This window comes from Macrobrachium rosenbergii, chromosome 23 (genome assembly GCF_040412425.1).
Source record: "Macrobrachium rosenbergii isolate ZJJX-2024 chromosome 23, ASM4041242v1, whole genome shotgun sequence".
NCBI lineage: Eukaryota > Metazoa > Arthropoda > Malacostraca > Decapoda > Palaemonidae > Macrobrachium > Macrobrachium rosenbergii.
The window spans coordinates 30,660,095-30,673,354 of record NC_089763.1 but is presented as its reverse complement, the minus strand read 5'-3'; positions in this window follow the sequence as shown (position 1 = coordinate 30,673,354).

Here is a 13,260-nt window from a genome sequence, read left to right as displayed (position 1 = left end):
GACCAAAGACTTATTGCTAAGTTTGAGAATATTTGAAATTTTTTGTCTTTTATTTTCATTTTTCTGAGGAACACGAACCCAATCAAACGCAGTTATTCCCTTTGTACAGGTAAGTCTGTAATATAAGTAAAGTAAAATTGGCAATATGCCACCATTCGCCATCACTGAGAGGTGCCATAATCGCTGTGATTTCACCTGATGTGAAATACGTCATACATCATACATCATACATACTCTTATATGAACTACAGCCTTTGAAGGAGTCAAGGAAACCACCTCTGCTCTCGTTGCTAATTACTATTCTACAGGTGTTCCCTCTAAGGGTACCGAGTTTCAGCCTCCGTGGAAGAAGGGCATCGCCTCCGTGGCATTAATGCGCCCCGCGGAGCTGAAAGGGAATACATAATATTTGTGCGTGACTGTCAGTATGTTAGTTCAGTTGTCTGTCCTATTATACGGATATGTATATGTGTATGTATATATGTCTATATATATATTATATATATATGTATATATTATATAATTATATATGTATATATACATACATACATACATACATACATACATACACATTTTAAGGGGGACTGTGTTACCTATACCCTAAATTAAGCTTCTTTGAATTCTATGATAAATTAAGTTATGTTTCTCCTTAACGGGTAACAGAAGTAACCGTTACTGATAATATGATTACCTCTGTTACTTACTGGCCTGAAGAGAAACATGTATAAAATTAGAGAACAGGAGGACGAATACTTTGAAAATTAAAGGAAGAAGAAGAAGAAGAAGAAGAAGAAGAAGAAGAAGAAGAAGAAGAAGAAGAAACGCTACGTAGTCTAAAGAATACCAAATGCAACCGATTGGATGTCTTGATGCCAGACCCGAGAGGGCGTTTGTCCGCACGTGTTCACCCGAACCACTGGCTTCCTTTATTCCAGCTATCTCTTTATCAGTTTTCACGGCGGATCTTCACAAATGTAGATTCATCTTAAAAATTTTGTTAGTCTAGATAGATGAAAAACTTTCTTTTATGGCGTGCATGTGTTAAAAATTGAATGACACCCATTTACGTAAACCAAAGCCGAGGCCGAAAGCCGAACCAACGGAATGCAACGAACGGCATGCAGGGTTTATATCCTTTATTTTTTTTACGAGTCTTACCAAAGCTAATTTCATGCTATGGCCTTATGGCCTGGGAGAGGTTTCCTTTTGAGAGAGAGAGAGAGAGAGAGAGAGAGAGAGAGGGAGAGGAGGAGAGTAAAGAAACGCAAGAAAACCTGCCAAAACAGAGACGTGACAAACAACGACTAAAAATAAAAGAATAAGGACGACGTAAGACAAGGAGTCCAGTCACAGCATTCTTGCCAGTCATGCATTACCAGAACATAATACACAGCAGCAGCAGCAGCAGCACAACAGCAGCTGTGGATGTGATTACAGCGCGCTAAACAATCGTACACACACGGTTACGCACGCGCGAACTCGCACAGGCCACCAGCTGCGGGAGAATTTCCCTTGATTTATGGCGAACTCTGTTGTGAAGTTTACGTCGCGGGCGAAGATGGTAAGCAGGCAGTTGTCACGTTGCCGAGAAGAGAGAAACCAAAATAAACAAGTGAAAAATCTTCGGTGCAATCGAGTTTTCTGTACATCGTATAATCAAGATCACCGAAAACAGAGCTATCTTTCGGTGGTCTCGGTATAATGATGTATGAGGCGCGGCCCGTGAAACTTGAACCATGGCCCGGTGATGGCCTGGCTTATATCGTTGCCAGAAGCACGATCCATGGCTAACTTTCACCTTAAATAAAATAAAACTACTGAGCTAAGGGCTGCAATTTGGTATGTTTGATGATCGAGGTGGATGATCAACATACCACCCTTGGCAGCCCCAGCCTCAGTAGTTTTAAAATCTGAGGGCGGACATATAAAAATTGCGGATAGAAAAAAGTGACGGGCGGACAGAGAGAATGGCACAATAGTTTTCTTTTACAGAAAACTGAAAAAAAAAATAAAAAGCATGGCAACTTGTTTTTCTATTGTACTTTTTACTCTTAAAGGAGAATTTTGGGTACTTAAGATTTAAACGAGATCTGTTATTATTTATGAGTGCTGAAGATATATTGGATAGTATCTTTCGGTGATCCATCCACGGCTCTCTCTCTCTCTCTCTCTCTCTCTCAATCTCTATATATATATACATACATATATATTATGTAAATATATATATATATAAAAATATATATATATATATATATATATATATATATATATATATATATATATATATATATATATATATATATATACGAGTATATATATATATGAAGAAGTGATGGGCTCACTCCTTTCATAACATTAACCATATTTTAACTCTAAGTTCATTCATTATGACCAAAAACATCTCCGAATGATAATCTTGAAAGCAACAAACGTTCCAGTTCACATCAACAAAGATTCTATCTCTCTCTCTCTCTCCTCTGATCCCTATTCAGTGTGTGTCTTCTTTAGATCACTTTTTCTACGCCTTCCGTTGCCATTTCCCTTCAATGGCAAACACGCAAAGCAAACGGAATGGCGGACCAAAATCAGCTCATTAGGGGCACCTGTGCCCACGAGGATTGGAGCTAATTGGGCAGCCCAGATGTTTCCGGCCCACAAAGGCCCTCTTTCAACACCCCTCCCCACCCCCCACCCCTCTCTCTCTCTCTCTCGTTCCTGTGGTCACAGCTATTTTATATTTGTTTTTCATTTTCCGTGCTATTTCATTGAAACTCTCTCTCTCTCTCTCTCTCTTTCGTTCCTGTGGTCACAGCTGTTTTATATTTGTTTTTCGTTTTCCCGTACAATTTCATTGACTCTCTCTCTCTCTCTCTCTCTCTATCTTTCCTGTTATCACAACTATTTTTTTTTTTCCCGTACTATTTCATTGACACACACGCACACTACCTCTCTCTCTCTTCTCTTTCTCTCTCTCTCTCTCTCTCCCTCGCTATCTTTTGCCCCCCTCTTTCTCTCCATTCAAGTCCCATTCAATGTTCACTTCGCCCTTTTTCCAGCGCAAGGTACTTTTTTGCACGGAACTTACAACTCGCATTTAGGAACTTCCTCTCTCTCTCTCTCTCTCTCTCTCTCTCTCTCTCTCTCTTTGCGTTAATCTCTATCTCCTTCTCTCTTTTGTTCATGTTTTTCTTTCGCGTTTCCTCGTCCTAAGTCTGGGGGATGTCGCTGTTTGTCTGTTGTTGTCCGTGCGACAAAGCATGTCGGAGTCAGTGGACGTCAAAGGACGCAGCATCGGTTTTCTATATCCGTGAGTTATTGATTGAATACCATCTTCCTTTTTTTGTGTCTTCGTCTAAAGTTCATGTCTTCAACCTCACTGACGAAAGGAAGAATCTATAGTCTGTAAGAAATAAGCAACAAATATCACTTTTTCTTGTGCCTTCGTCTACGTTCGTATCCTAAACCTGCTTGGACGAAAGGAAAGAATCTATAAACCTATAAGAAATAAGGCATACCTTCTATCCATGCCACTGCTCTAAGTTCGTATCCCAAACCTTATTGACAAAAGGAAAAAATTATAATTAAAAAGAAATAACAAGTGATATCTTCTTTCTTTTTGTGTCTTCGTCTAAGTTCGTATCCTAAACGTTACTGACGAAAAGAAGAATCTATTATCTATAAGAAATAATGCATGAAACTGGGTAGCAGCGAGCAAAAGCCATTATATAAGACGAAAAACTGCAGCCAAGGAGAAAAAGGTATAGGAAAAAATGTAGATTTTTTTTCTAAATTCCGACAGAATCTATTATCTATAAGAACCAATAAATAAAAATATGTAGCAGCGACTATAATCTATAAAAAATACAAGACATAAAGCATCATAAAAGACGAAAAACAGAAGCCCAGAGGGGAAAAAATATATAAAAAGTAGATTTTTTTTCAAAATTCTTAAGCTTCCCCTCAGGGTTCACGAACACATTCGTTTTCTATGAAGAAGAGGTCCTTCCATTTTTACCAGCCACTCCTCAACCCTTGTCCTTCTTCCCTCTCTCTTGCAACCAGACACCTGAACGTGAGGACTTGAATGCCTATGGCGAGGAGGCCTAACAAAAACACCTTTCACGCTGTGGTGCACAGTTGCACGTTGCATCTTCCCCCCCTCAGAGAGAGAGAGAGAGAGAGAGAGAGAGGAAGAGGTTGGGTAGTAAGTGTGAGTAATATTTTCGAGAGAGAGAGAGAGTGAGAGAGTTTGCATAGTAAATTTGGTTAATATTTTTGAGAGAGAGAGTTTGGGTAGTAAATTTGGTTAATATTTTTGAGAGAGAGAGAGAGAGAGAGAGAGAGAGAGAGAGAAGAGATTAGGGTAGTAAATCTGATTAATATGAGAGAGAGAGAGAGAGAGAGAGAGAGAGAGAGAGAGAAGAGATTAGGTAGTAAATCTGATTAATATGAGAGAGAGAGAGAGAGAGAGAGAGAGAGTTTGGGTAGTAAATTTGATTAATATTTGAGAGAGAGAGAGAGAGAGAGAGAGAGAGAGTTTGGGGTAGTAAATTTGATTAATATTTTTATAGAGAGAGGAGAGAGAGAGAGAGAGAGAGAGAGAGAGAGAGAGAGAGAGGGTTGGGTAGTAAATTTGATTAATATTTTTGAGAGAGAGAGAGAGAGAGAGAGAGAGAGAGAGAGAGAGGAGGGTTGTAAACTGGTATTATTCTCTCTCTCACCCATAACCCAACGAGGGCTCACACCAGTTAACTTACAACAAGCACGCAGTTCACTAGTCAGGCCAACAATAACATACTGGCTTTAGAACGAACGTACAATATATCACCTCGTCATATCAGTGGGAGAGAGAGAGAGAGAGAGAGAGAGAGAGAGAGAGAGAGAGAGAGAGAGAGAGAGAGAGAGAATCCTTCTCATCTATTGAAAGGCGGCTACCTGGAATGAAGGAGGCGCAGAGAGTCATAATGCATTATGAAGGAATTTTTTTTATCCTTTTATCATTTTTTTTTTTTTTTGAGGAGGAGGAGGAGAGGGAAGTCCTCCTCCTCCTCCTCCTCCTCCTCCTCACTCAAAGGTCCTTCTTGCATTCTTCTCTTCTCCTTTCTTCCGTGTTTCCTTTGGTCATCATCCGCATTTGAAAACACGCAGACCGCTGACTCTCTCAAGGGCCGGGTTAAGAGGAGTGGAGTGATGATGATGATGATATAATGATAATGATGATGGTCATTATATCATCATCACATCCCCGGCGAGGATGATGATGATGGTGTTGATGGTGGCTGAGTTACTCTTGTTGAGGTGCGGATGAAGGACGGATTTAATATATATAATATATATATATATATATATATATATATATATATATATATATGTATATATATATATATATATATATATATATATATATATATATATATATATATATATATATATATATATATATATATATATATATATATATATAATGTTACTATGGTCGAGAAACAAAATCGGATGATAATTATATAAATTACTTCAGCACAGAAGCATTTGTCGATTCATTAAAACAACAGTACTTAAAGACAAATAAATTATGATTTCTACCTGATATCAATAAAAAAAAATGTTTAAGAATCGTTACCAAAACATCAAAACCTTTACTTAGTCATAAATATCAGTAAAAAAACCATTTTTTCTCGAACTAATATTCTTTTAAAAAATATGAAAAAACATATATATTCCAGGAAAAACTACATAATTAAAAACATCAACCATTCAATTAGAAAGGAAAAAGCAATAAATAAAAAAAATTAAGATAAAAATATTCACTAACACTATTTTGGGAAAATTAAAAAAATTAAAAAGTGTTTAAGAACAATTACTAGAACATCAAGAAAATAAAGATTTTTCTCGAGCTAATGCTCATTTAAAAAATATGAAAACAAGCATTCATATCCCCGAAAAAAACTACGTAATAATGAACATGAACCATCCAATTAGAAAGGAAAAAGAAATTGAAAAAAATTAAAATAAAAAAAATATTACGGTAACGCTACCCGGAAAATAAAAAAAAAATATAGAAAAGAAGAAAGTACGCATAAGGCTTACGAATTAGTGAGGCAGATAATCCCATCTCCCTATTTCACGCTCAGCCAATTCCTCAAGGGCGTTAGGATTTGTTTCTTTTTCCTCCTCCTCCTCCTCCTCCTCCTCCGTGGAGTCCTTCGGGAGTGGAGTATAGCCTCGGGAACTCATCGGATGTCGTACAGAGACATAAACCTATTCACGGGCCTAACTACAAGTGACGTTTGAACCAGGTGGCCAATTGTTGCTCTTCGATGGACTGCAATCGCTTTGCAACTTGGAGACTCCGTGATGATGGCCACTTGGGATCGAGTGAGGGAAGTCTATACGTTATAATTTCTGTTTGTTTTTATTAATTTTTTCCATCTTTAAATGTATGCATATGTATATATATATATATATATATATATATATATATATATATATATATATATATATATATATGTATATATATATATATATATATATATATATATATATATATATATATATGTGTGTTTAAATCAACACACAATCACGTGTGGGAACAGAAATAAATTTCCGATTCATATCAGGATCGAACCAGGTTCTTTCAATTGAAAGACGAGGCTGGCTGGCAGCAGTCTCATCTTTCAATTGAAAGACTTGGGTTCGATCGTGATGATTCAGAAATTTTTATATATATATATATATATATATATATATAAATAATATTATCTGGAATTATATATTCCTTCATCCTGATATTGGAAATTAAGCAAAATATTTTTAAGGAAGTAATTTCTATAACCAGTTTAATTACTGTAGTAGGCTGTTAACTTCCCTTTCCAAGAGTTTTCCATCCTTGACTTTACATGTCTATAACCCAGTGTCATCTGATTTCCTGCAAACAATGCAAGCAAAGAACCAAACTCATTTCAGAATCCTGAACACATACACTTACCGTGAAGATCAACATCAGTGCATCTGTTAACTGACATCAGCATCTCACACCCTTTATCCCCTGGGACCATGGAACTTACAGATGCAGCATCAGCGCTGGAAGGCCTCTTGCCCCAGTGTGAGAAGATGACGCAGAGCAGTGCAGATTCCCATTGAAAAGTTTCCGAGTCAGACCAATGGCGAAATGCACTCATGTTTGACTACCTGGCTCACTCCCGATAAAGCTGAGGTCAAGGACAGCGTCCGAACTCTTTGATGTGATTAATTCACAATGCTCATTTGAATGTATTTTCAAATCCCCACGAGTTTCAGCATCGGTCAGATAAACTTTGAACTCTTCCTAGTACAGCCACAATCTTTTGAATATTCATAATTCAAAATGATTCAAATTTACATACTTTGATCAGATAGATTCGGCGGAATCGAACATACCAATGCAAGTTGTGACGAGAAATGCGTAGTTTTTTGCTGGCGTATTTAGCCTAAGCCAGTCGGTTTCGATCGCGGCCTCCTGATTGGTCAGATCAAAAGCTCCCTAAACCAATCAGGAACGCTCTCGAATGCCTTGTCTCCTCCCTACGCAGACCAGAAGCGTTTCCTTCGACTACTGACTGACTGTTGTTATCATCTAAAATATGCATATGTCAGTAAAGAAATTAAATTTCGCATCAAGTTGACGAGCCAGACTTCACTGAATTAAATTACAATTTCAGTCTGATATCTTCTGAACAAACATACTTCATACAAGGAAGCAAACGGATCCATTAATGACGCAATCAGAATTTTCTAAAAGCTAATGTGTGGTAGCTTTTTGTTCATATATATATATATATATATATATATATATATATATATATATATATATATATATATATATATATATATATATATATATACATATATACATCATAAATATAGAGTATAGAGATCTATATATATATATATATATATATGTTATGTTATATATATATATATATATATATATATATATATATCTATATATATATCCATCTGGAACATGACCTATTCAAAAGAGTCTGTAGTCTGAGCAGAATTCTATAGCTGTTGTCTCCGCGTTCAGATGATCGTCTGCATTCTTGGGAACAAGATGCAGAATGCCACAAAAGAAACCTATTGAAAACTTTCCTCTTCCCTTGAAAGGAGAAATGCACTCAAGTTTTGCTACCTGAATCCCTCATGACGAAGCTGAAGACATGGCCAAGTGTCCGAATACCAGGTGCTTGATTTTAAGTAACTAGTATGTCTCTAGCTAGAGCATAAACATTCAACATGTGATTCGAGATCAGTGTTTTTTCATAAGCATATAACTAACGAATATAACACTGGCTCTTTTTTCCTTACATTTTGAATAATAATTACTCTCTATTTGGATTATTTATTCTATAGTCAGTAATTCGAACAAATCAGTTAGTGCATATATTAGTGAACTTTTTTTTTTTTTTTTACTTTCCTTCGCCCCTGGTCTGTAATTGGTCAATTCGCGATCTTCTCTAGCCAATCAAGAGACTCGGTAAATGTATGGTACCATGCCCCTGCAGTAAAGTACTGTTTTTTTTCGTGTTTTTTTTGTGGGGAGGCCGCTTTTTTGGGGGTTTATAACATATGAATAATCACAATTTCACGCTACCTCTTACTGAAGTTAGAAAAAAGATACAATATTTGTATTTTAACACTGCTAATTTTGTTAACAGACAATGCACATTAGTTCAGATCTTTTTTTCTTTTTTATGTACTTATTTATTTACTGTTGTTTAATTCTCAACTTACTTTTTGATCATATAAGTATTTACAAATTTTTTATTGAATATCTAAAATCTGCTGAACGTGTCTTACATAAATGATAACAGCATAGCATATCATTCATATCTCCAAAGTCATAGTTCAGACCCTCGTATGATCCAGCTGTATGTGCGTGCGTACGTGTGTTTGTATGCGTGGGAACAAGATGCAGAATGCTGAAGAATCCTTTTGAAAAACTTCTCTTTCCTTTTGAAAAGAGAAATGCACTCAAGTTTTGCTACCTGAATCCCCTCTGGCTAAGCTGAAGTTGCAGTCACTTGTCCGAATACCATCCTGAATTCATGTAACTGATATGTCCCTTGTAAAACTTTCAATATTTTGCTCAATATTACAGCTTAGGTGGTTTCTTTCTCGTCATAAATACCAATGACATTAAAAATTAGTTCCTAAATATCTCATATTTTGAATTACTATTACCAGGTGAATACATTATTCATATCGAGGTCAGTGGTTCGAACACATCAATGCAACTGAGGGGAAGTTCTGGTTCTATATCTGTACCTTCCTTTCCCAACTGATCTCTGATTGGTCACTCAAGTTCTTCCACGACCAATCTGGTGGCTGAGAGAATGTCCATCCCTCCCCAGCCCCTTGCAGTGAAATGTATATTTTTTATTTCCCCTTTTTTTTACAACCTAATTCAAATGTAACTTAACACAATTTCTGGATGAGTTGATCGGGGAATATAAAAACATTGATATGATGAAAATAAAGTCTTGTGCGACTTATGGAATGCCATGGGCTATTGTTGTCCTCAAGAAGCAACGTATATTTAAAGTTTTACAACATGATTAATGAATGAGAATCTCTTTACAATCCAAAAATATTCAGATCTTAATTTACACCCCGTCTAATGTCAAGAGAATTTATGTAGAGAAGCACAGATGTATATATATATATATATATATATATATATATATATATATATATATATATATATATATATATATATATATATATATATATATATATATATATATATATATATATATATATAAATATTTATATATATTTATAATATATATGATATATATATATATATATATATATATATATATATATATATATATATATATATATATATATATATATATATATATATATATATAAGAGAGAGAGAGAGAGAGAGAGAGAGAGACCGTAAGCTTATTTCCTGTTAAAATCAGTATCATAATCTGTTTACAACAACAGTTACCATCAAGCAGTGGAAAAATCAATGACGACTTCTGTTAGGCTATATGACATCAACTACTGAAAGACTGATTGATATTAATTAATGAACACCTAAATGACATCAGTTGCCATTTGGCTGAAAAGTATACTATCAGAACTTTCAGCAGCTGAAAGTTCTGATAGTATCATCTAACAAAAAGACATTGATTGAGATATGATTTTAGTGTATTTAATAAAGATTTTAGTCATATTTGTTTTATATACTAAGTATATATTTTGAATACAAAAGTTTGATATATACTTATTTTTTGTTGGTTCTATCTAATATCATTCTTCATTTTTGACGTTCATATTTTAACACTGAATTTTACTAGTATGTCATGAATCATAAAATGAATCTATATATTTCACCTTCATTACGGCGCTGAATAATCCTGATGGGTTCCGCCGCTTGGTCTTCAAGACCTAAATCTCATAATCAATCAATCAATAACATCAACTAACCAAAACATAGATTGCATCAACAGGTACACAGCTATGCGGCTAACAATGATTGATTGTCGTTAATCAATTAAAATAGTAACATCACACTCTGAAAGGTGAAGGACTTTCACAGATTGCTTTCGAAAGGGCCTAGGATCGTTGTTCGAAAGATATATGCATTCCCATACCCCTGCTTCGTTCCCACGCGTGGGAAACAGATGCAGGGAAGGGAATGAATCCTTTGAAAAGTTAGTTCCGGAGTTGAAAGGACAAATGCACTCAAGTTTTCCTACCTGGATCAGCGAGCGCTGGTCTGAAGCCAAAGCCAGCGTCCTAATGCATGCGCGGCTCAGAGAGGTGAGTTGTTTTCATATTCCTTAAATCTGTCTAGCTCGAAATGTGTTCGATACATGACAAAAGGCGGTCACAAATTGCCATTATTGTCTGCTGCTTTGAAAAACGTCTATTTATCTTGCCATGCAAGCATGCTTTTCAGTTTCAAGAAGGGAATCAAACATTTCGATTCGAAGATACTGAATTGCATAAATTTTTTTTCTCTTTTTTGCAGCTTACATTTGGTCATGTAGCAGTTTCGAAACTTGCTGTACTCCTATTGGCTGAGGAGTTAGCCATGCCCACCAATAGCGAGAGAGAGAGCAGATGTTATCCCCGCCCACCATAAATGCATTTGGTATATGTTTAAGTCTTCTTCTTCTTCTTCTTCTTCTTCTTCTTCTTCTTCTTCTTCTTCTTCTTCTAAGGAAAGTAGCTAATTATCTAATTATCAAGATTGTTTATAAACATTCGTCTCATAAGTATTCATTTAAATGGCTATGAGATTTCAAGTGATCACCTGAAAAATAATGTTTGTATTACTGGTGTCTTGTTACGAATGAGTAATTAGGTGAAAAAAAAAAACAATTACATATATCTTGAGTTGCAGAGTCCAGTGTCCAGATGGATATGTTATATTCCCCGTATTGTTACCTTTCGCGTGTTGTCATATCTGTCATTCACCGAATTAATAACTTCCTCGCCTCTCTGTTTATTGGAAGTCGACTCCTGAGCTTTCCATCCGTAACCCAGATATTCACTCTCTGATTCTAATCAATCATCTCTGATCACCTGAAAAAATACTGAAAATATTAAGATTATATATATACATATTATATATATATATATATATATGTATATATATATATATATATATATATATATATATATATATATATATATATATATATATATACATGTATATATACATATATATTTTAAATTAACGAATCCAACACAAATTCAGCGATGCAAAATTTTATACGTTTTGCTTAATGAAATGAAATGTCAACACCTGAATAGATTATACTGAAGATCACAAGCAGTTGGAATCGTTTGCACTCCCAGTTATTCACTCTAAGAGCGTGAGAAAAGATCTCGCGAAGAGAAAAAGTCAATTGAAAACTTTCTTCGTCTCCCTGAAAGGAGATATGCACCCGGAATTTGCTCTTAGGTTCAGGTGGCATTAAGGTGAAGCCGAGGCCATCGTCCGAAACCATTCACGAGGATGGCAAGAGAGGAAAACTATAAATATTTGAAGCCATTATTCGTCTGTGTATTAATTCAAATACTATCTAAAGCTCGCTACGTCTCATATATCATAATTATATTAACAAATGCCAAATAAATATAGAATTCTTCCGGCAGATGACACTTGTGTCATCAGACCAACGAACGTTTTCGTTCTTGGTTGCAGGGACACACGTTTTTTGCTGAGGTTATTAAGGTTACGTTTTTTTATTTTACCCTAAATAGTGCTCCTATTGGCTTACAAGAAACGATTCCAGCCAATCACAAGGAGTTACGAATGCCGCCGCACCCATAATGTGGTTGTAAATGAACACAAAGACATAATTCTGATCAGTGAATATTAGGAGTTTTTCTTAATGCGGATGTATACAGTTTGATACACTCATGACATATATTCTCTCTCTCTCTCTCTCTCTCTCTCTCTGTGAATCCGTAGGTGTGTGAACGGAGTTTTTAAGAAAGGTTGAAAGCCTATTGAAAAGTTTAACGTCTTTTTGAGAGGAGAAATGCATTCAAGTTTTGCTACCCGAGTCACTTCCCAGGTCGACGAAGTCCGCGCCAGCGTTCGCATGCGTTCGCGAGGATATTATTTACATAGCATATAGCTATTTATACTTTATAGTCGTTTGTATCTCAGTAATTATCTCGAATGAGCACAGGAATAAGTACAGCGTCTTGCAGATCATTAAATCTTACGTCATATGGCCCACGATGCTTCGTTAGTGTTGCTTGTTTAAGTCTCATTCTAATTTTAAGTGAGCCCCTAATTCCTTTCCTTTCCGCTTACTCCTAGATGAATTTATGGTCAAGTTACCTGTTTCCTATCATATTCATATAGAAACTACTACATATTGTGTGTATATATAATATACATATATACATATATATATGTATATATATATATACACATATACATACATACGTGTGTGTACAATATAGAGAACTTCCATACCATTATTCAGTGCATCGACTAATCTACATTTTAAGCCGCATCATCGGTAAATCAAAGTGATAAATATAGACGATTATAATTACTGATGAATTAATGATACCTGAAAACTTGCAACACCAACCCAAAACCGATGAAAGATCTGCGCCCATCGTCCTTAAAAGCACGTACACACGCACGCGCACACACACACACAAACAAAAAATCCCTTTGAAATTAGCCGCCGCCATTGTGAACGAGATATGCACTCTCCGAGTTTTACCTCC